This window comes from Balaenoptera physalus (assembly GCF_965194825.1).
Source record: "Balaenoptera physalus genome assembly, chromosome: 6".
Taxonomy (NCBI): Eukaryota; Metazoa; Chordata; class Mammalia; order Artiodactyla; family Balaenopteridae; genus Balaenoptera; species Balaenoptera physalus.
Window position 1 is genome coordinate 68215751 of NC_138885.1, and position 21786 is coordinate 68237536.

The 21786-nt window shown below is 43.3% G+C and overlaps 1 long non-coding RNA gene across 4 annotated transcripts in view; it reads left to right on the top strand.

Moving 5' to 3' along the window:
* Window positions 1–1606: 1606 nt before the first annotated feature.
* The window catches only part of LOC309662596, a 95562-nt gene continuing 75382 nt past the window's right edge, over window positions 1607–21786 (top strand). For all 4 annotated transcript variants that reach the window (XR_014264790.1, XR_014264791.1, XR_014264792.1 and 1 more), the window contains exons 1-2: window positions 1607–5014; window positions 5654–5829. This is a non-coding gene — a long non-coding RNA (uncharacterized lncRNA). The remainder of the gene's footprint in view (window positions 5015–5653; window positions 5830–21786) is intronic.

The window sequence follows — 21786 nt, forward strand, 5'->3', positions numbered from 1 at the left end:
ACTTTGGAAAAGTAGAAGCAGCTGCATACATTGGCTGCCTTTTGCCCTAATGGGAGTTGAAAGAGCCACGCCTGCCCCCCACGGCAGATTGCCCCCAGCTGGTCCTGTCTTCAGGACCATGACGTGTGGTTAGCAAGGCATCTGCTTTCCCCGCCGCTGACGCTCGTGGCCACAGCCTCGGAAGGACCCACAGGAAGCCCCACCCCAGTGTGATGTTAAGGTGAGGACTTGCGAATCCATCTGAGTGTAGTTTCTCACTTTGGTCACTTCCTTTTCAGCCCTGGAGGCCGGGAAGACAGGGTTGATTGTGCAGATCCTGTCTGCAAGTGCATTCCTTTCTAAAGAAAAAGTTGCCAGAATGTTTGCTCACAGAACAACTACTGGCTAGCAGAGCCCACACTAAGTAAACACAGGGGATTAAAATGAATCAGGGGGACCAGAATTACTCCACAGTGAAAGTGGTGGTTTACTTTTTCTTTAAAAAAAAAACCCCACAAAAACCTTCATTCTATTCTAAACACTGCTCTACCTCCATGCTGCTTTTTCAAAAAGAAAAATCTATAGAAAGATAGTATATTAAAAGACTAATCAACTCGGTGCTTTGTGACCACCTAGAGGGGTGGGATAGGGAGAGTGGGAGGGAGGCTCAAGAGGGAGGGGATATGGGGATGTATGTATACATATAGCTGATTCACTGTGCTATACAGCAGAAACTAACACAACATTGTAAAGCAATTATACTCCAGTAAAGGTGTATTTAAAAAAACGACTACTGTTTAAAAATCTATTTCTGCTACATTGTAGATTCAAATAGCACTGAGAAACAGCCCATGGACACTTTGATATATATGTGTTTGTAGGAAGAAAAGTAAATGTCTTGTAACACAGAAATTCTTAAATCAGCTGTTTATCCAAATAGAGGCAGCAAGAGGTATCAGTCAGTGAAGCATTTAAACTCCTGGGATCTCTATTGTTGCTTTCCCTGGAAATTTTTTGTCTGGGGGTGATGAAATGAAATTTATATTTTAAGGCAGGACAAGAAAAAAATTATACATAATATTCTCTCTGCGTGTTTGTTTGGGCCTCCTCTCTCCCTAATGTGCAGTGTGCATCTGCATTACACATTAACCAGAGCTCCTCAAAGATGGGAGTGTCTGCTCAACCATAAAGATCAGTTTTTTTTCTTTGTTCTGAGGCTAGCCATGTAACTTCTTAAAAGAATAGTGTTCTTTCCCAGCTCTGTAGGGGGTCATGGTGACTTGCTGCTCACTTTTTACAAGCTTACCTGGACTATGTACCCTTGGTGACCCTTATGTAAAATATCAGTGTGTCATTTTGATGTACGATCCTTTGTCTCAAAAATGTATATGACTATGCCTTTGACTTCTAACAGGTGGAACAGTTTTCAGAGATTTCTGAGTATGTTTTACAAGTTATAATCCTCAGTTTGGCTTGAATAAAATTCCCTTTTTTCTTCTTTATAGTTAATTGAATTTTTGTTGACAGGGGTTTGTTTTTTTCTGATTATAAAAGCAATATATAATCATTGTTTAAAAACCTGGAACATATGGAAAGCCATGAAAAGGTTCAGGTTCTGAACCTTTTTAGGTTCAGAAAAATGAATATGAAAACAAAAAATGAGCATTTTAGGTGGTTGGTGTCACATTTATTAAATGTGCTTGAGCTGTCCTTAATCACACTTTTTTTTAAAGATTTTTTTAAATTTTTATTTATTTATTTTTGGCTGCGTTGTGTCCTCGTTGCTGTGCGCGGGCTTTCTCCAGCTGCAGTGAGCGGGGGCTACTCCTCGCTGTGGTGTGAGGGCTTCTCATTGCGGTGGCCTCCCCCGTTGCAGAGCACGGGCTCTAGGCGCCCAGGCTTCAGGAGTTGTGGCTTGTGGGCTCTAGAGCGCAGGCTCAGTAGTTGTGGCGCACGGGCTTAGTTGCTCTGCGTCATGTGGGATCTTCCCAGACCAGGGCTCGAACCCGTGTCCCCTGCACTGGCAGGTGGACTCTTAACCACGGTGCCACCAGGGAAGCCCAATCACAACAGTTCCGACACCAGATGTGTTAGATGTTTCTCTACACCGATCTATTCTTCTGCTCTCCAGACACCAACTGGGTGTCCTACAATTCAATTCAGTTCTGACCCTAACTATTCAGAGTTAGCATGCAGACTCTATAGGACTACCCAGGCAAAATCCCAGACTATCTGTCACCTGTACTTTTGACTAACCATCTGGCTATTAGTAGGGGATTCTCATGATCCCCCCTCCTCAGGTTCAATAATTTGGCAGAATGGCTCACAGAACTCAGGAAAGCACTTTACTTGCTATTATTGGTTTATTATAAGGATACAACTCAAGGACAGCCAAATGGAAGAGATGCATAGGGCAAGATCTTACACAGAGCTTCCACGCCTTCTCTTTAGGTCCCCCTCCCAGCACCTCAATGTTCTCATCAACCAAGAAGCTCTCCAAACCCCTGGTTTAGGGATTTTTATGGAAGTTTAACTACGTAGGCATGATTGGTGAAATCACTGGCCACTGGTGATTGAATTCCATCTCCAGCCCCTCTCCAGTCATGGGTGGGGAGGTTGGTGGAACTAAAAGTTCCAACCCTCTACTCATGCCTTGGAGTTCCATCCAGAAGCCATCTAGGGGCCTCCAGGTACCAGTCATCTCATGGGCATACAAAAGATACTTATCCCTCTCCAGAGTTTCCAAGGGTTTTAGGAACTGTGTGTCACGAAATGGTGATGAAGATCAAATATTGATATATATTTCTTATTATGCCACAGTGCTCCTTTAAAAAATGTTTTAAATGCCCTAACAGTAGGTACTGACTGGTTAATCTCCTTCTGAGGATCTCAGAGCAATTTGTCAATACCCCTTCTCTGACTGTAAAAGAGTATAGTGAATCTTCTAGACTTTAAAAGCATATGATCCGTGCTTCCCTGGTGGTGCAGTGGTTAAGACTCCGCCTGCCAATGCAGGGGACACGGGTTCGAGCCCTGGTCCGGGAAGATCCCACATGCCACGGAGCAACTAAGCCCATGCGCCACCACTACTGAGCCTGCACTCTAGAGCCCGTGAGCCACAACTACTGAGCCCATGTGCCACAACTACTGAAGCCCACGTGCCTAGAGCCTGTGCTCCACAACAAGAGAAACCACCACAATGAGAAGCCTCCGCACCACAAAGAAGAATAGCCCCTGCTCGCCGCAACTAGAGAAAGCCTGCGTGCAGCAACAAAGACCCAATGCAGCCAAAAATAAATAAATAAATTAAATTAAAAAAAAAAAAGCATATGATCCTTTGGAGCTCTTTGGACTGATTAATTCCCTGGTAAGTAGTCTCAAGAGGTAATGTGCTGATGCAATCTATGCTTATAACTTTGGTGACCCCTTTGCTGGAAACAAAGATTGGATCAAAGTGTTCTGGGCGAGACAGCTGAATGCCAGAATTTAAAGACCACCTGCTAAGCACCTGGTTGATTCATTTTAATCAAAATTATTCCGCTAATGGACTTTCCTTCTTTGTATGGTTAACTAACACTTACTGGCAATCCCTGCGCCTGGCTTGGGGTGGTGTTCTCTAAGTGTGGCCTTGAAGAACAGCATCAGCATCTTCTGGGAACTTGTTAGAGATGCAGATTCTCGGCCCACCTCACACCTGCTGAATCAGAAACTCTGGGGTGGGGCCCAGCAATCCATGTTATAACAAGTCCTCCAGGTGATTCTGATGCACATTAAAGTTTAAGAACCACTGCCTTAGGTAGCCCCATCCCCCAATGGGGAATTGGCTCTAACTGACTCACCCTCTCAAGTCCAATCACATGTGTATCTGGATCTGGGTGGCAGTTACACAGGGACATAAATTCATAAAAACTCTCCTGTACACTTAAGATTTGTGGATTTAATTAGGCCTAGTTGTTGTTGTTTTTTTTTTTTTAACTCACAGCCAAACTGTATTTCTAAGAAGGCTGGTTGGGGCTGGGCTTGTCCCTATGAATGAGGGTGTCAGACCCAGGGACCGTGGCCACAGAAGCACTGTTCTCTAACCAGTGATCCCTAGATGGTACCCACAGCCAAGGAGGCCTGTTCACAGCAACCCCAAAGGGACTTATTGACATTGCTTAGCAGTGAATTAGTCCCCAGGCAACAATCTAAACTTGTTCCATATCATCCTGTGTATGTCTCCGAGATGTGTGGCACAGACACAGGAAGCCCTAACGTGACACCTGGCAGCACGTGGGAGGAAGTTCTGGTCTTTCAAGCTGGAGAAGGGAAGCAGGGGAAATCTAGGAAGCAGTGATAAAACTCAGCTGATCCGGGCTATATGTATATACAAGTCTTGGGCAAGAGAGAAGGCACGGCCAAAAAGCCATGAGTCACACAAGCGGCGAGAACCGACCTGCTGAGAACAGCCTCTCTTCTGCTGACAGATGCTGGAGGAGCGTGAGAAAGGGGGAGGAAGAAGATGGGCCAGGAAGAGCCCTGCAGGGCCACAGCATCTAGCAGGCGTCTGTCCCCTGTCCTGGCCATCAGGGTAAGGGACAGACTCCTGAGAGCCAGTGTCAGCTCTGCACCCAGTCTCAGGACCACAGAAATTCTCTGCTTCAGCCCTGAGGTGTCTTGTGCATCCTGCAATGAAAAAACACCCAGCTTCCAGTCCCCATCCCGACCCACCAAGAACTGCGTTCTTGATTAACCGCCCCTTCTCCACTCTTATTTGGGGAATCCACGCTAGACTTTGCAGCTGGGCCCACTTTCACTAATCCCCAGGCTGCTGGGCACTGCGAGCCCCGCGCACTAAAGGCTCAGCGAAAGGGAGGTTGGAGGAAATCCGCACCAGCAGGGGGACCCCGAGTCCACGCCTCGCGGTACGCATGCGCACAGCCGCTTGCCGCCTGCCTCTTTCCCGGCCGCGCGAGTTCTGAGAGCTGCGTCTGCTGTCCGGGGCCTCGGGAGCTTTGCCAAACCTGAATTTTTTCATTCAAGTGCTCCCTACAAGGTATTGTTCAGTCCGCCCTTAACCAGTGAAATAGAAACAAATGTACAGTCATTCCTATCTAAATCAATGAAGTTTCCCTTCATTTCCCAGACCATTTCAGCTGAGAAGCAGGCCTCCGCGTTTCTGGTGCCAGCTCCTACTCGGTTTTGTTTCTGATGCTTCCATTGCATAGTTTCACTGTGGGGGATGCTTGTTAGTTCCTTTGCCTACTCAGCATCCAAACTTTATTTCTATGTTGGGTGAGTCTTCCACTGCATAAGGCTGGGTGGGAAAAGGCCTCCCTCCCACGACAGAACCGGGAGCCGACAGGTAACCCCTCTCTCTCTCCATCCCTCAGGAGTTAGCATGGGCATCTGGGGAACTGGGCTCAGCCAGTCAGATGCTGCCACCTGCGGCTTTAACTCTTGTGCAATAATTCAAAGATGAAGGGACCACTGAGAAATTATTTACTGGGACAACAGTGCAGTGTTAAGTGTCCAGGGGTAGCAGAACCAGTGGCAGCTTCCTAGCCCCATTGTCCTAAAGTGTGATCTTGTCAGCTAACTAGCCAGGGCTAGTTTCTGTTCTTGGTCTCCTCTGGCCACTTTAGTGCTTTCTGTCCACTTTCCCCTTTTGTGAGACTTGGGCTCCTTTCCCCAGATCCCAGGGACAGCAGTCATCACTACTACAGCAGGCTCTGCACCCAGCACGTCGATCCTGCTGTGGGTGGCTGATCCTGGTTGTGCAGGAGCTGGCTTTCCCGGTGACTCCTGCATGTCTGCTACTTGTCTGCTGAGAGCCAGCGTTCAGCTTACCTTTTGGAGATTTTATTCCAGGTATGACAGTTTTCAGCCAATTCAGAGGAGCTTCTGTTTGTGTGAATGCAGCACTTTTGGCCACACAGGTTGTACGATAGGGCTGGCATAACAAATTACTACAGACTGGGTGGTTTAAAACACAGAAATGTCTTCTGCCACAGTTCTGGTGGCCAGAACTGAAACAAGGTATGAGCAGAGTTGGTTCCTTCTGGAGGCTCTGAGGGGGAAATCTGTTCCATGCCTTTCTCCTGCCTTCTGGGGTTGCTGCAATCTTTGGCATTCCTTGACTTGTAGCTGCATCACTCCACTCTCACTCGGCTTCACATGGCCTCCCTCTCTGGGTCTCTATGTCTTCTCCTTTTCTGTCACTTATAAAAAGGGAACATTTGGACACAGAGAAACACACAGAGGGAAGACAATGTGAAGACACAGGGAGAAAGCCATGTGAACATGAAGACGGCCATCTACAAGCCAAGGAGAGAAGCCTGGAACAGATTCTCCCTCACAGCCCTAGGAAGGAACCAGGCCTGCTGACATCTTGATTTCAGACTTCCAGCCTCCAGAACTGTGAGACAATATATTCTGTTACTTAAGCCACCCAGTTTGTGGTCATTTGTTACACCAGCCCTGGCAAATGAATACAGATGCCCTTCCCAAACTCTCCCAGGACCTACTCAGCAGCCATTGCTTTCTGTATTATTGGAAAGAATTTAGCCCATCACTAAACTAATCACTGGCAAGAGGCCTGGGATTACAGGGATTGATTTAGCTAGGGACCAGAGTTCCCTGAAGCACACGTATGTGTGATTCCTGAACAAAGTCAGGACTGAAGGGACCAAGAAGAGGGTTGGAATGCGAGTGGGTAGACAACCTCGGCGTCTGCTGCACCACCTGAGGGGTCTTGTTCCTTATGACTTGCTCAGTATGCTGGTTTCTGTGTTGTTCTCATCACTCAGGTTCCACTGGGTCTTGAGGAATGCACACACACACAGATTACACACATTAATGAAAAATTTGGTGAGGGTATCCCAGAACATAACTAGAAGAGAAACTTCGTGTTTTAGGGAAGAACTCAATGGGCACTGAGAGAAAGGGCCTGTCCCTTCTACTTTATCCTGAGTTGTTTGATTATATCCAGAAATATTCAGCAAAGACAAACTCTCACAATCACGGTTTCAAATTAATTAGCTTTTAAACTTTATTTCTTACTACTCCCCAAAGTATTTTTGACCCCCAATCTGCCAAACAAATAAAATGAGGAAAAAGCAAAAATAATATGAGCAGCAGTGATGAGAGTCCTATTCCAACTATGTCCAGGCTGGTTGGCCACCAGGCTTGCTGTGACCAGTCACTCCAAGGGACAGAGCAGAAAAACAAAGACAACTCCAGGGGACATATGACATGGGGAACTTTTCCATGACTTGACAGTTCTGTGCCTAGACTCTCATCTCACTCTTTCCTAAATTCCTCTCTCCTAAGCCCCAGTCTCCGCTAAGTTTACTAGGTTTCTTTGGTGTGAGTATTCCATCTTTCAGGGCATGTGCCTGCTTCCATTCTGTTCTTCCCAAGTGACATTTTGGCTCAGAGGGAACCTCAAATTACATAATAGCAATGAGGAAGGGTGGCCCAGACCCCAAGCTGTCATCCTGTCTTTGCTGGTATCTCTTGAAGTCTTGTCCCTCTAGTGGGCTAGAGCCACCTGGATTTTGATCGCTGTACACAGGCTTTGCTGCTGATGTTGGTGAGTCTTGCCTCCAGCTTTTTTGAGACCTCATTGTCCTGACCCTATATCTCTTCCAGGCTCCCAAGTCTCTCAGCACTTCTGTACCCCTCCTTTGGAGTCCAGGATCTCTTAGCTGCATTCCCTGTCCCATTCTGGAGGGTCCAGGCCTCTGTGAAGCTATCCTGGGACACATCCATCTAAACAGCTCTCACATCCACTGCTAATCCAGCTCCTGGGGTCATGTTGTTCTGGCACCATTCCAACACAGGACATCTCTGGGAGAATTGCAAACTTTCTTTGCCATGTACTAAAAAGCAGGAGACAAGCCCATCTGCTTTGAATTTCCCCACACCTGTCTCCTGGACATCATCACTCCCTTATATCAGAATGTTGGCCCCAAAGTGGGGTTCAAGGAACAGGCTCTCACATGTCTTAAGTACTCACCCCCCCAAATCTTCCCAAGTTCCTCCCCAACTCAGGAAGCATGACCTGTATGTCACATTCTGCAGTTTCTCTTCTCGGTGGTTCTTGGTACATTCTGTAAATTTCCAAGCTTAATTCTCAGTGTTTGGAGGTATAGCAAGAATCCTTGTCTCGTTCAAATGCTTAGTTCTTACAGTAGAAAGCCAGGCCTCTCATTACTTTTTTTTTCTGCCACAGGCTTTAGAAATGTCTGTTTTGATAGGTAAAATTGAGCTATAACTTCTCTGTTCTAGACTGTTTCCATTATTCCTCTGTAGGTCATGCACCTAGAAAACAATGACTGCTTAATGGTTGGGGTGAGAGGAGTAGGGTAAAGAAATAAAAATTGTATAATTTAATATAAAACGTTTCCCCATTGTAGAATCCTAGTTCTGTTACTTTCTAACTGTATGACCTTGGAAAAATTATTTATCTGCTCAGAGCCTTGGTGTTTTAATTTGCAAAATAGATGAAAGAAGTAGAACCTGATTCATGAGTTTGCTGTGAGAATTAGATGAGAAAAATCATTTAAAGTTGTTGGGCATAATACATAGCACATAGTTCTTGCTTTTGTAGACACATAGTTACACTTCAGTTCCATTTTGCAACAAGGCAGAGTATAAATGAACAATTAAAAGAATGTACTAAATACTTTGAACAACAATGAGGTAGGTGTTTGGGTGGCAGACTCCTTCAGTACACCAGAAAATTAAGCCAAGGGAGTGGGTTAAACACCCAGAGCTGAAGGCCATCTCCAGGGCACACCAACGTTTGGAAGGGCAAGCAGATGAAGAGGAAAGTTGGAGGTGAGGGTGGAGGGGAAACCAGGAGAGTGCCATAGAAGCCAAGGGACAAAAATCACTTCAGTGAGGAAGGAATGACCACTGGAGGTCAATGCTGCAGAGAAGCCTTAAGTGCCCAGATTCCATTTGGTTAAGGAACAAATGGCAGATAAAGAATTGGGGACAGCAAAGGCAGATAATCTGGAAAGAAGGAAAATAGGACTAAAGGTAGAGGCAGTCACTGAATACGTTTGAGGTTTGTCTGCTTGTAGGATGGGAGAGACATCCCATGTTAACGAAGCTGGGAATGAGTCAGCAGGGAGGGACCTGGACACGGCAGAGAGAGGAACGTCCGAGGAGGCCTGAGGAAAGATGCCCCGATTCAGATGGGACCATTAGGCTCAAGCTCAGACAGGGAGAGGACGCCTCTTCTGTCCTCACAGGAGGGAAGTGTGTAGCTTCAGTGGCAGGAAGTTGAGCGAGTTCCCATGTGACAGCTCCCCTTTTCTCTGTGAAGTCGTAGGCAGAGAATCTCTTTCAGAGAGGTGGGCACATGGATAAAAGTTTGAGAAGAGTGGAGGTGACTGTTGGGGCTACACAGAGAAGGGACACTGCAGGGCTCATTGGTACATCCAGTGAAGCAAATTATCATCGCCTGCTAGTTTTGAAAATGAAAAATTTGGAATGTGGGGAGGGTATTTTTCTGGGCTTCCAAGTAGAGACTGTGTCCCATTGGCTGTGTATACTGCACTGGAACACGTGCATTAAGAAAGGAGTATTCAGGGATATTTGGTGCAACAGGAATTTATCTGCCCAACATTTTACAGTTATAGCCCCCCCAAACCCGAATTATGTAAGCCCTTTAATATTTTAATATTTAACTAAGTTACCTGGTAAAATAAATTGATAGTGAATTGATTCCAAATTTTCTACAAGGAACTTATGTTCTCTTCACTTTTAAAATATTTCGACTGCTCCTAGGTGGTGTTTTGTTCAATTCATTCAAAAGTGAAATTCTTTTGATTCACCTTTTCAGAAGGAAATGTACTGTAAGGTAAACATGCTACCAGCTGCAGTTCAGTCCTAATATTTGCTTTCCAACTAATTCCAGTTCTCTAGACCAGCTATGGTATAAAATGAAAACTTTGCTTTTCTCGAGTGTTACACACTGTCCTGCTTGTCCTGAAAGGAAATGGAGATGAGTAGGTCTTTCTTTTCTTCCCCTCAGAAGGACCCGGGGAAGGTAGTGATGCAGGAAGCAGGTCCTATGCGAGAGAGAATTATGAATGTTTGCCTGATTGAGAAGTCACTTTGTACTTGCAATTCTTGCACCTTTTTTAAAAAAAATTAAAATTTCATTTTTAAAAATAATCAAATTCCCCTTTAAACTAAAGGTGCTTACTAGCCTGTTTTAGTCCCATTTAATAGTGCCTATCACTCCTATGCTAGACATACCAGGTCTTCTGCAAATTCATTACTAAAAACACTGTTAACAACCGAAATTATCAATCTCTTATGATACTCCAAGCTAGTAGAACAACTATTTAAGTAAAATAAATACAGTTTTTCTTTCTCATTAGAAGCGGTAAAATAGGATTTTATGTATCAACCCAAAGCCTTCCTTTCCCTCTATATCCATCCTGGGTTTGAACACTAATCCTGCTACTTATCACCTCTATGACCTTGGGCACGCCTCTTGACCTCTCTGAACCTTGGCTTTCTCACCTGTAATACCAGTATCTGCCCCCCACCCCTACTCCCAGGGTTGTTATGGCAAACAGAATATTTTTTTTTTTAATGTTGTGAAGTTTTTGGTACAGAATGTTTGATAAATAGCAGAGATTAAGTACAAGTGCATTCTTTCAGGTTCATTGCTACTTCTGTTTGAAAACTAAATAACATACAGGAGTTGTGCAGGACATCTGCCGTTGGCTCTCCCTCCCCCAGTCCAGGCCCAATGTCCACCCATCTCCATCTTGTTTTGTGCCCCGGGGGGTTGACTTGTGTAGATTGGATGAACAGTTTCCTTTGTCCTCTGGCTTCCGTTTGAGTCTGGCCAGTGGACAGGAGATTGGAGGGAGGTTGGAAAAAGAGGTTGGGATCTTTGTTCATCCAGGTTCCTTCCTGTGGGGTCACTGGGGGCTGGCTGCAGCTCTCAGCTGAATTTCCCAGGATCTGTCAGGCAGCCCTGCCCACACAGCTCTCTCTCTTTCTCTGGGTTTCAGTAACTACTCACTGTCTTTGCCCTCACAGTGACTAGCCCCAATCACTGAACTTGCAGAACCTCCATGCCCTGCTCTTTGTACATAATTCTTTTATTAAATGCTCCTCACATTACGTAATTTAAGTGTGCCATCTTTTTCCTGCTGGGTCTCTGTGATCCAGGACCTCTGCTAATTCGGAGGCCGCTACAAGAAATATCCTTAGACTCTTCATTGCTTGAGGCCTCTGTGTTTCTCCAGAAGTCTTGATGAAACTTGGACTGAACCCCAATTCGAGAATCTATGTGTACTTGAAAGCCTCCCCACTACTTCCACTATGTTCTCCTGCTGCTTTCTGTGCTCGTGAGTCCAGATCTCCTTGGTTCAGGTGTGGGTCAGACCCAGACGTGAAGCTCCAGCCCTCTGCATTGTCCTAAGAACTCCAAAAACGTTCAATATTGTGTGATGCTCTTTGACTTTGCTGAAGAGTGAGGGTGACACAGCAGGGACCCCGTAGCATGCCACCCAGATTTCAGCCATCTGTACTGCCTTCCAACACCTGTCCTGCTCCCAAACGAGCCCCCGTTATCTCTCATCTCACGTCATCCACCTCACCTGCTCCCAGTGTTTCTCTGATCGAAGCACCCATCACAGCTCAAAATCATCTCATCTTGTGACCCGTGGGGAAACAAACAGGCTCAACAAAGTCCTGAAATCACCCAGTGGGCTCCACATTTAGGCCAACTCCTCACCTAACCCCACTGACGGTTATCCCCCTAAGATCCCACGGCAGACACTGGAGCAGGGGGCAATGTGGGATCAGTTGGCAAGAAACAAACCAAGGAACCTTGGGAACCAAGTGTTTAACCTAGGACTCTACTTGATGACCACAGCTTGGTGGTCTTGGGGCTTTCCCTCCTGTGAACCCAGTAGCCACTTTTACACAGTTTAAAGAGCTCCTCCAAATCAATGATTAAAGATTACCCTCCCCCCTTCCCCCCCTCCCCACAAAATAAGCAAAGAACAAAATCTGGCTATAGGAGGAGCCCCAGCCCAGGACTGTGGGCACTTAGCCTGGGGGCCCTTCCTCTTGGAGTAGGAGGTGGGCTGGTGATGAGGTCCTGGGCCTGGAGCCTCGTTGGCCAGGGTGATGGCAGGCGACTGCAGACCCAGTGTACACAGGCCCAGCCAGCTGCCAGTGGCAACCACATCTGGTTACGCAGCCCAAAGAGGGCTGAGGTGGTGTGGGAGCCGAGAGGCCGAACAGACACTCTGATGGTCGCCGGCCACCAGCCTGCTGTGCTGGACTGTGCTCTCAGGCCGCTGATCTCCCTGCACCAGCTTTGCCTCAGTCACCCACAGTGAAAGCTGAGGTCAGGGGGAACATTTAAAAAGACTCCAGACGTTCCCGAAGGCCCACAGGGATCATGGAAAAAGTACCATACAGAAATAAAAAAGCACAAAGGAACAACAACAAAAACTTCTAAACAGGCCAGACCTTCCCAGGGCCCCTAACCTGCCTCACTCTCAGACCACCTGAGCAAGGAGGAGCTCACACCAGGCATCTCCACACCCCAGATCGCGGCCTCCTGTTTCCTGGGACATCTCTCTCTCCAACCCAAAGCCTTGTCTCTGCGTGGGCTGAGCTGGTCCCAGAATGACTGACAGTGAAAATATCCACCCCATCAAGGGAAAACCTAGTCTCCTCACAAAGGCTTCATAGACTCAAATGAATAATTACCCGATCATTATGAATACATTTCTCAAATTCTGGACTGTTGTATCTAATATAAGAGTATGTTTGGAACATCAAAAGCTGAATTGAATTTGGGTTGTGTGACAACCTAAATCCAATTCCTTTGCAGTCTCTCTTCAAGAATTAAAAATTCTTGGGATCCAGTTTATCCATGGTTCACTTTGCTACAACATATTTCGGTGATGTGTTGTTCAGAATAGAAGGCGTATTTATATTTTTGATAAATTTTTACCATTTTAAATGTTTTTGTCTCATTTAATACTTTAGACTTTGAACATTCCTCAACCCCCAATTTTATTAGTTTGCTTTTCCCTAGCATACCTTTTTTTTCCATGTCTTTATTGTCAACCTTCTCTCTTTTTGTTTTATGTGCATCTCTTGTACAGAGAATAAAGTTGGAGGTTGGTTGCTATTTCACCCAGCTTTCTGTCTATTATGTAGTATTGTTTTTTCCCCTTTTCACTCAATTTCACAATTTCTGCTGAATTAACATGTTTCTGCATTAATGTACGATGGCTCTGTGACTTCAGGGACTCAGCCCCTTTTAATTTATTACTCCACCACCTGTAGGTTGTTAACCTCATCTGCATGATCATCATGGCTCACCTCCATGTGGACATCGCAGCCAGGGAAAAGGGAAAAAAGGAAGGGCGTGACCAAACAAGTGCACATGTGATTTCCATTCATTCAGTGAACCAGAATGTCTTCACCTGCCCGCCCCAGTAGCAAGGGAGGCTGGGAAAAGCAGTCTGCGGCTACTGAATGCTTGTCTCTCAGATCCATTTCCACCCTTCTAAATTCTGGTTTTTGATGCTGGGATTGGGACTCTGCACACTACGTTTCTTCTTTGTCAGCTGACTTTGTGATAAGTTCCACCAAGAGGATGCCGTGCAGGGACGCTGGAAGGTAGGAGAAGGGGAGAGGGGAGTGTTTCTTCCTTATTTGCTGACTATCCTTTTCATGTCACACTGGGAATGGTCATGCACCCCAGTAGCACCAATTGGTTCTAATCTCCAACTTCTTTTGGCACTCCCAGAACCAGCCTCATCGCCCTCACCTCGGAGGTCTGAGTCACAGCTCCGGGGGACCCTTTCTCTGAACCTTTAGGTTCTACAACTTCAATTTCTTCTCTTTGTTCCTCCAGCCCAAGGAATTGTAGCTGCTTCCTGGAGTTATTACCTCTGTTTTACTGTCACATTCCCTCTTTGACTTTTCAGTCTTCCAACATCTGTTAAACTAATTCCCTATATTAAATTCTCTTTGTTTAAATACCTAGTATGGTTTCAGCTTTCCTGAATGGACCCTGCCTGATATATTAATCTGTAGCTTAATGGCCAAATGCCACTAAAAATTCTAATGCTATTTAAGTCGGGGAGAATGGATATTGGGGAGAACTATCAGTCTTCAGAACAAAACAAGAATTTTAGTACAATTTCATTCTTGTGGGTGCATAACCCCACCGTAGCTTTCAAGACTTGTTGAAACCATGTTGAGCTTTTGTTCCAGATGATTAATTTGTTTTGTAGTTTATGCCTATAACATTTAAAGACTTCTTTAAACAGTTCTACTTAAATTCACAGACATAGTATCAATATTTGGACTTAACACATTTTATTGGTTTTGTTTTTCATAACTCTTTTTGATACAACAGGTCTTCGTGTTTTATAAGTTATTCTGATTCTTTTTCCTTCCCTAGGTAATTTTGTTTTAGAAAAAAATGTATGTGTGTAGCATACGTTCTGGATTCCTGGGTATTCAAAAATGTGTCTTATAGTGAATGGGTCCACATGTCCCTAGAGTCATGTAATATAGATTTAAGATTATTTTATTGAGAAAAACTTACAGAGAAGTAGCACAGGGCACCAGTGCCCTGAGCACTCATTACTCCACAGAAGGGTGATTACTCCACAGAAAGGTGGACTGCATGCATATGGACCAGTTTTCAGGAGGGGAGGCCCCAAAGTACTCTATATATTTATAGGGAAGATGGGAGGAAGTGAGGAACACTTAGTGGGTATAACAGTGGGGTTTCCTCATTGAGGAGGCTGATAAAAAGCCTCCAGAGCTCAGCCTTTGGTTTTAACCTGTTCTTCTCCTGGGCTCACTTAAGCCTGCTGAATAGACTTCTTTTTTTTTTTAATTTTTTTTGAATTTTATTTTTTTATACAGCAGGTTCTTATTAGTTATCTATTTTATACATATTAGTGTGTATATGTCAATCCCAGTCTCCCAATTCATCCCACCACCACCACCACTGCCACCACTTTCCCCCCTTGGTGTCCGTACGTTTGTTCTCTACATCTGTGTCTCAGTTTCTGCCCTGCAAACCGGTTCATCTGTACCATTTTTCTAGGTTCCACATATATGCGTTAATATACGATATTTGTTTTTCTCTTTCTGACTTGCTTCACTCTGTATGACAGTCTCTAGATCCATCCATGTCTCTACAGATGACTCAATTTTGCTCCTTTTTATGGCTGAGTAATATTCCATTGTATATATGTATATATGTGCCACATCTTCTTTATCCATTCGTCTGTCGATAGGCATTTAGGTTGCTTCCATGTCCTGGCTATTGTAAATAGTGCTGCAGTGAACATTGGCGTGCATGTGTCTTTTTGAATTATGGTTTTCTCAGGGTATATGCCCAGTAGTGGGATTGCTGGGTCGTATGGTAGTTCTATTTTTAGTTTTTAGAGGAACCTCCATACTGTTCTCCATAGTGGCTGTATCAATTTACATTCCCACCAACAGTGCAAGAGGGTTCCCTTTTCTCCACACCCTCTCCAGCATTTGTTGTTTGTAGATTTTCTGATGATGCCCATTCTAACTGGTGTGAGGTGATACCTCATTGTAGTTTTGATTTGCATTTCTCTAACAATTAGTGATGTTGAGCAGCTTTTCATGGGCTTCTTGGCCATCTGTATGTCTTCTTTGGAGAAATGTCTATTTAGGTCTTCTGCCCATTTTTGGATTGGGTTGTTTGTTTTTTTAATATTGAGCTGCATGAGCTGTTTATATATTTTGGAAATTAATCCTTTGTGCGTTGATTCATTTGCAAATATTTTCTCCCATTCTGAGGGTTGTCTTTTCATCTTGTTTGTAGTTTCCTTTGCTGTGGAAAAGCTTTTAAGTTTCATTAGGTCCCATTTGTTTACTTTTGTTTTTATTTCCATTACTCTAGGAGGTGGATCAAAAAAGATCTTGCTGTGATTTATGTCAAAGCATGTTCTTCCTGTGTTTTCTTCTAAGAGTTTTATAGTGTCTGGTCTTACATTTAGGTCTCGAATCCATTTTGAGTTTATTTTTGTGTATGGTGTTAGGGAGTGTTCTAATTTCATTCTTTTACGTGTAGCTGTCCAGTTTTCCCAGCACCACTTATTGAAGAGACTGTCTTTTCTCCATTGTATATCCTTGCCTCCTTTGTCATAGATTAGTTGACCATAGGAGCATGGGTTTATCTCTGGGCTTTCTATCCTGTTCCATTGATCTATATTTCTGTTTTTGTGCCAGTACCATATTGTCTTGATTACTGTAGCTTTGTAGTACAGTCTGAAGTCAGGGAGTCTGATTCCTCCAGCTCCGTTTTTTTCCCTCAAGACTGCTTTGGCTATTTGGGGTCTTTTGTGTCTCCTTACAAATTTTAAGATTTTTTGTTCTAGTTCTGTAAAAAATGCCATTGGTCATTTGATAGGGATTGCATTGAATCTGTAGATTGCTTTGGGTAGTATAGTCATTTTCACAATATTGATTCTTCCAATACAAGAACATGGTATATCTCTCCATCTGTCTGTATCATCTTTAATTTCTTTTATCAGTGTCTTATAGTTTTCTGCATACAAGTCTTTTGTCTCCCTAGGTAGGTTTATTCCTAGGTATTTTATTCTGTTTGTTGCAATGGTAAATGGGAGTGTTTCCTTAATTTCTCTTTCAGAATTTTCATCATTAGTGTATAGGAATGCAAGAGATTACTGTGCATTAATTTTGTATCCTGCAACTTTACCAAATTCATTGATTAGCTCTAGTAGTTTTCTGGTGGCATCTTTAGGATTCTCTATGTATAGTATCATGTCATCTTCAAACAGTGACAGTTTTACTTCTTCTTTTCCAATTTGTATTCCTTTTATTTATTTTTCTTCTCTGATCACTGTGGCTAGGACTTCCAAAACTATGTTGAATAATAGTGGTGAGAGTGGACATCCTTGTCTTGTTCCTGATCTTAGAGGAGATGCTTTCAGTTTTTCACCATTGAGAATGATGTTTGCTGTGGGTTTGTCATATATGGCCTTTATTACGTTGAGGTAGGTTCCCTCTATGCCCACTTTCTGGAGAGTTTTTATCATAAATGGGTGTTGAATTTTGTCAAAAGCTTTTTCTGCATCTATTGAGGTGATCATATGGTTTTTCTTCTTCAGTTTGTTAATATGGTGTATCACATTGATTGATTTGCATATATTGAAGAATCCTTGCATCCCTGGGATAAATCCCACTTGATCATGGTGTATGATCCTTTTAATGTGTTGTTGGATTCTGTTTCGTAGTATTTTGTTGAGGATTTTTGTATATATATTCATCAGTGATATTGGTCTGTAACTTTCTTTTTTTGTAGTATCTTTGTCTGATTTTGGTATCAGGGTGATGGTGGCCTCATAGAATGAGTTTGGGAGTGTTCCTTCCTCTGTAATTTTTTGGAACAGTTTGAGAAGGATAGGTGTTCACTCTTCTCTAAATGTTTGATAGAATTCACCTGTGAAGCCATCTGGTCCTGGACTTTTGTTTGTTGGAAGATTTTTAATCACAGTTTCAATTTCATTACTTGTGAATGGTCTGTTCATATTTTCAATTTCTTCCTGGTTCAGTCTTGGAAGCTTATACCTTTCTAAGAATTTGTCCATTTCTTCCAGGTTGTCCATTTTATTGGCATAGAGTTGCTTGTAGTAGTCTCTTAGGATGCTTTGTATTTCTGCTGTGTCTGTTGTAACTTCTCCTTTTTCATTTCTGATTTTATTGATTTGAGTCCTCTCCCTCTTTTTCTTGATGAGTCTGGCTAATGGTTTATCAATTTTGTTTATCTTATCAAAGAACCAGCTTTTAGATTTATTGATCTTTGCTATTGTTTTCTTTGTTTCTATTTCATTTATTTCTGCTCTGATCTTTATGATTTCTGTCCTTCTACTAACTTTGGGTTTTATTTGTTCTTCTTTCTCTAGTTCCTTTAGATGTGAGGTTAGATTGTTTATTTGAGATGTTTGTTGTTTCTTGAGGTAGGATTGTATTGCTATAAACTTCCATCTTAGAACTGCTTTTGTTGCATCCCATAGGTTTTGGATCATCGTGTTGTCATTGTCATTTGTCTCTAGGTATTTTTTGATTTCCTCTTTGATTTCTTCAATGATCTCTTGGTTATTTAGTAGTGTATTGTTTAGCCTCCATATGTTTGTGTTTTTTACGTTTTTTTCCCTGTAACTGATTTCTAATTTCATAGCGTTGTGGTCAGAAAAGATGCTTGATATGATTTCAATTGTCTTAAATTTACTGAGGCTTGATTTGTGACCCAAGATGTGATCTATCCTGGAGAATGTTCCGTGTGCACTTGAGAAGAAAGTGTAATCTGCTGTTTTTGGTTGGAATGTCCTATAAATATCAATTAAATCTATCTGGTCTATTGTGTCATTTAAAGCTTGAGTTTCCTTATTAGTTTTCTGTTTGGATGATCTGTCCTTTGGTGTAAGTGAGGTGTTAAAGTTCCCCACTATTACTGTGTTACTGTCGATTTCCTCTTTTATAGCTGTTAGCAGTTGCCTTATGTATTGAGGTGCTCCTATGTTGGGTGCATATATATTTATAATTGTTATATCTCCTTCTTGGATTGATCCCTTGATCATTATATAGTGTCCTTCCTTGTCGCTTGTAACATTCTTTATTTTAAAGTCTATTTTATCTGATATGAGTATTGCTACTCCAGCTTTCTTTTGATTTCCATTTGCATGGAGTATCCTTTTCCATCCCCTCACTTTCAGTCTGTATATGTCCCTAGGTCTGAAGTGGGTCTCTTGTAGACAGCATATATATGGGTCTTGTTTTTGTATCCATTCAGCAATCCTGTATCTTTTGGTTGGATCATTTAATCCATTCACGTTTAAGGTAATTATTGATGTATGTTCCTATTACCATTTTCTTAATTGTTATGGGTTTGTTTTGGTAGGTCCTTTTCTTCTCTTGTGTTTCCCAGTTAGAGAAGTTCCTTTAACATTTGTTGTAGAGCTGGTTTGGTGGTGCTGAATTCTCTTAGCTTTTGCTTGTCTGTAAAGCTTTTGATTTCTCCATCGAATCTAAATGAGATCCTTGCCAGGTAGAGTAATCTTGGTTGTAGGTTCTTCCCTTTCATCACTTTAAATATGTCACTCCACTCCCTTCTGGCTTGTAGAATTTCTGCTGAGAAATCAGCTGTTAACCTTATGGGAGTTCCCTTGTATGTTATTTGTCATTTTTCCCTTGCTGCTTTCAATAATTTTTCTTTGTCTTTAATTTTTGCCAATTTGATTACTATGTGTCTCAGCGTGTTTCTCCTTGGCTTTATCCTGTATGGGACTCTCTGTGCTTCCTGGACTTGGGTGGCTATTTCCTTTTTCATGTTAGGGAAGTTTTCGACTATAATCTCTTCAAATATTTTCTTGGGTCCTTTCTCTCTCTCTTCTCTTTCTGGGACCCCTGTAATGTGAATGTTGTTGCGTTTAATGTTGTCCCAGAGGTCTCTTAGGCTGTCTTCATTTCTTTTCATTCTTTTTTCTTTATTCTGTTCTGCAGCAGTGAATTCCACCATTCTGTCTTCCAGGTCACTTATCTGTTCTTCTGCCTCAGTTATTCTGCTATTGATTCCTTCTAGTGTAGTTTTCATTTCAGTTATTGTATTGTTCATCTCTGTTTGTTTGTTCTTTAATTCTTCTAGGTCTTTGTTAAGCATTTCTTGCATCTTCTTGATCTTTGCCTCCATTCTTTTTCCGAGGTCGTGGATCATCTTCACTATCATTATTCTGAATTCTTTTTCTGGAAGGTTGCCTATCTCCACTTCATTTAATTGTTTTTCTGTGGTTTTATCTTGTTCCTTCATCTGGTACATAGCCCTCTGCCTTTTCATCTTGTCTGTCTTTCTGTGAATGTGGTTTTTGTTCCACAGGCTGCAGGATTGTAGTTCTTCTTGCTTCTGCTGTCTGCCCTCTGGTGGGTGAGGCTATCTAAGAGGCTTGTGCAGTTTTCCTGATGCTGGGTAGAGCTGGCTGTTGCTCTGGTGGGCAGAGCTCAGTAAAACTTTAATCCGCCTGTCTGCTGATGGGTGTGGCTGGGTTCCCTCCCTGTTGGTGGTTTGGCCTGAGGCGACCCAACACTGGAGCCTATCTGGGCTCTTTGGTGGGGCTAATGGCGGACTCTGGGAGGGCTCACGCCAAGGAGTATTTCCCGGAACTTCTGTTGCCAGTGTCCTTGTCCCCACGGTGAAACAGAGCCACCCTCACCTCTGCAGGAGACCCTCCAACACTAGCAGGTAGGTGTGGCTCAGTCTCCTGTCGGGTCACTGCTCCTTCCCCTGGGTCCTGATGCGGACACTACTTTGTGTGTGCCCTGCAAGAGTGGGGTCTCTGTTTCCCCTAGTCCTGTCAAAATCCTGCAATCAAATCCCGCTAGCCTTCAAAGTCTGATTCTCTAGGAATTCCTCCTCCTGTTGCCGGACCCCCAGGTTGGGAAGCCTGACATGGGGCTCAGAACCTTCACTCCAGTGGGTGGACTTCTGTGGTATAAGTGTTCTCCAGTTTGTGAGTCACCCACCCAGCAGTTATGGGATTTGATTTTATTGTGATTGCGCCCTCCTGCTGTCTCATTGTGGCTTCTCATTTGTCTTTGGATGTGGGGTATCTTTTTTGGTGAGTTCCAGTGTCTTCCTGCCGATGATTGTTCAGCAGTTAGTTGTGATTCTGGTGCTCTCGTAGGAGGGAGTGAGAGCACGTCCTTCTACTCCACCATCTTGAACCAATGTGATGGTGAGTGTTTTATGGTAAATTTGGCTAGGCTGTGGTGTCCAGTTGTTTGGTCAAACACCAGTCTAGATGTTGCTGTTGTGAAGGTGTTTTGTAGATGTGATTACCATTTGAATGGACTTCTTGTTAAGCTACTGAGAGAGGTGAGGGAATGAACCTCCAGAGCCCTTGGATGTTTATCCTCTTGGTAATGTTGGCACTAACACCTATAAAAGATAATTTGGCTGGGTGTGCAGTTCTAGGGTGAGAACACTGTAAAAATTACTCTTAGATATCAGCTAGGGTTTCCTGTGTCCTTGAGATCAACTTGAACCCTGATTTCACATCTTGTGCATGTCCAGAGCAGTACCCAAGATTCCTTCAGTTTCCCAGGGGATTCATGTAGTGTTTAAGAGAACAGGCTCACGACCTAAACTGCCTGTGTTTAAATTCTGACTCTGTTGCTTGTGTAACCATGTGACCTTGGTTTCTTAAACTTTCATTGCCTCATCTGTAAAATGGGAAAATAACACATTAGTTGTGCTGACCAAATCTTTCCAGTTGTCCAGCTTTGGTCCCCTTGTGCCTGGGTTAAGCTAGGTGACTAGTTCTTGGTTGTGAGTAGAAATGGCATTTGTGATCTCTGGAATTGCTGGTTTGAGACCCTCAAGAGTTCTCTCCCCCCACCTCCCCACTTTGGCATGGTGATAAGCAATGTTTAAGATGATAAGAATTGTCCAGTTTGCACACACAAATGAAAGGGAATAAAAAGCATCTGAAATTTGAGGCCTTGCGGGTAGGCCTGCCCATAACATTTCTGAGGTCTGGAGCCAGAGCACAAAGGAGGTGTGTATACAGTTGTCTAGATATTTGAACGTTATAAACTGAGATAAAATATTAAATAAAATCTGTTCTACCCTCCTGCCTTGACAAATATATTTCCATGATAAAAAAATTAAAAATAATGTAAAGCTATTTTTATGACTGAGAATCAACAAAATATCACAGATAACTGTATTAATAATTACTGCACATATTTTAG